Source organism: Diabrotica virgifera, chromosome 1, assembly GCF_917563875.1.
Source record: "Diabrotica virgifera virgifera chromosome 1, PGI_DIABVI_V3a".
NCBI lineage: Eukaryota > Metazoa > Arthropoda > Insecta > Coleoptera > Chrysomelidae > Diabrotica > Diabrotica virgifera.
The window spans coordinates 276,557,527-276,560,504 of NC_065443.1; the positions used below are offsets into that span (position 1 = coordinate 276,557,527).

Below are 2,978 nucleotides of genomic sequence, written 5' to 3' on the forward strand. Positions count from 1 at the left end.
AAAAAAGGTCGTAGAAAAAGTATAGTACTCTACTATAATGGCTATTACTCACTCTGATTAATTACGACACTCGCCTACGGCTCATGTCACAAACTTCATCATGTGAGTAATAACCACCATTACATGCTCGTTGAATAATATAATATATAGGTACTATTAATAATTAATTATTGCTTAAAACGTTTTGAATGAAGTTTTCGTTAATAAAAAGTGTTTTGATAACACGAAGGCATCGTAAAATTGAACATGCCTATTTACGATAACTTCAAAATATTCAATATTTTTATCCATTCGTAGGTAATATTGTGTTTTTTTTTGTGTTGTTTTTTGTGTGAGCGGGCTTTACTGTCTTTGGAAAAGCAGTTAAAAATCGTTTTATTTATTTATACCTACTATAGTATATCGTGCTGGAAAACTTTCTACAAAAAGTTTATTTTTATGTTTTGCTTATAGTTAAATGACAATAAAAACAACAAAAAAAAAACAAAAAAATAGGGCTCATGTGGGATTCGAACCCACGACCTTCACGATTTCAAATTGAGTGTGATGCTCTTACCAACTGAGCTAACGAGCCTTGCACGTATTAAACTCATCGAGTAGGTAGAAATCCAGTTAGTCCAGAAAGCCACCGCGCATCCGCTAGGAAAAATATTCTAATTCGGATTTTTTGCACAATCTTACTCAAAAAGGAGTCCTTTTAACAAATTTGCATGTTGCCAGGACCAAAAGGTGGTCAAAAATTTTTCAAACGTTTTTTTTTTGTTTTTTTCCTAAAATTATTTTTTTGCATGGAAAACAGTTTTTTTAGGTTTTTTGGATCATTCCAAACAGAAAAGATCTTTAGTGACTTTTCTCTAAAAATGATAGTTTTTGACATATAAGCGATTAAAAATTGAAAAATTGCGAAATCGGCCATTTTTAACCATCAAAAACTATGTGAAAAACTGAAAATTTTAATGTTGCCAAGGTAGGTAGATATTCTTTAAACATCGATTGATGAAATCCCGAAGAGTCTTTTGCAACACAATATTCAAAACTCCTTTGTTTTTTAATTGCTAATCAAGCGTGCGCGACACTATTTTCCACCGACAGTATGGTGAAAATGAAAGGAATAAATTCGTTATTTCGTAAACCGGCGACTTTAAGGAAAAATCACGAAACAGGTCGATTTTTATTTTTAAGTTATGATATTGTGGCATATACGGTATACTAGTGACGTCATCCATCTGGACGTGATGACGTAATCGATGATTTTTTAAATGAGAATATGGGTCGTGTGCTAGCTCATTTGAAAGGTTCTTCAATTCTCTATTCAGTAATATAAACATTTACATAATTATTTATACAATGTGTCCAAAAATTTTTATTAAATTAAATTATTTGACAAAAAAAGAAGTAGAAGGACACCCTGTATAAATAATTATGTAAATGTTTACATTACTGAATAGAGAATTGAAGGTCCTTTCAAATGAGCTACCACACGACCCCTATTCTCATTTAAAAAAATCATCGATTACGTCATCAAGCCCAGAAGGATGACGTCACTAGTATACCATATATGCCACAATATCATAACATAAAAATAAAAATTGACCTCTTTCGGGACTTTTCCTTAAATTCGCCGGTTTACGAAATAACGAGTTTATTCCTTTCATTTGCACCATACTGTCGGTGGAAAATAGTGTCGCGCACGCTTGATTAGCAATTAAAAAACAAAGGAGTTTTAAATATTGTGTTGCAAAAACTCTTCGGGATTTCATCAATCGATGATTAAAGAATATCTACCTACCTTGGCAACATTCAAATTTTCAGTATTTCACATAGTTTTTGAGGGTTAAAAATGGCCGATTTCGCAATTTTTCAATTTTTAATCGCTTATATGTCAAAAACTACCATTTTTAGAGAAAAGTCACTAAAGACTTTTTCTGTTTGGAATGATCCAAAAAACCTAAAAAAACTTTTTTCCATGCAAAAAAAATTATTTTAGGAAAAAAACAAAAAAAAAAACGTTTAAAAAATTTTTGACCACCTTTTGGTCCTGGCAACATGCAAATTTGTTAAAAGGAGTCCTTTTTGAGTAAGATTGTGCAAAAAATCAGAATTAGAATATTTTTCCTAGCGGATGCGCAGTGGCTTTCTGGACTAAGTCCACTACAGAAAAACGTGACTCGAAAGGATGAATTCCTAATGGTTAATAATATTATTAAGGATAGTTTAACCATAATTTATAAAAAAAAACCTATAAAAAATATACTATATAAAAAGTTTACGTAGTAAGTAAAATACTTGGTAATACCTTCTAGTGTAATAATTGGTGATAGTGTAATAAGTGAGGAGTGAGGAGTGGGCTTTCGGCAAAAGTGAATTGCGAAAAAATTCTTTAATTGTAGAAATAAAATTATCAATACTTATACAGGGTGTTAGTAAATAAGTATAAAAAACTGTAAGTGGTAATTCTACATGAAAAAATAATGGCAGTTTGCTCTATAAAAGTACGTCCGCAAATGCTTTGTTTCCGAGATACAGGGTGTTGAAATTTTTATTTCAAACTGCTAATTTTTTTATTGCTCTGGGACCGGTTGAGATATTATGAAAATTACAGTTGGTGGGTTTCAAGAGGTAGTTATTGGGCATTTTTTGGCAAACAAATAACAATTTTATATTCATCATTGACGCGCCTACGGGTAACGGTCTGAATTTTTTAAAAGCAAAAACACCACAAGTACACCACAGATATTTCAAATTAAAAATTATTTTTGTATTCCACGTTTAATTTATGAAAAAGAACTTTTCTTGTATTTTTTTCCTATGGTGCGCCGTTTTTATGCGAAAAAATAAAACATCTTCGAGCGTATTTTTCATTTCTTGATACATTATCAATAGTCGAGGAAATGAAGCATTTTGGCTCGCAATTTTTTCGTCCAGCATGGATTTACCTGAAATTTTCACAGAAGGTAGGAAATAGTCCAAGGATCATT

The 2,978-nt window shown here is 31.3% G+C and overlaps 1 non-coding gene across 1 annotated transcript; it reads right to left on the reverse strand.

The window, feature by feature from the left end:
- Window positions 1-494: 494 nt before the first annotated feature.
- On the reverse strand, window positions 495-574 carry Trnal-caa (transfer RNA leucine (anticodon CAA)). Its single transcript is given in 2 exon segments — window positions 495-531; window positions 537-574. It is a non-coding gene; the product is annotated as a tRNA-Leu (tRNA).
- Window positions 575-2,978: the final 2,404 nt, after the last annotated feature.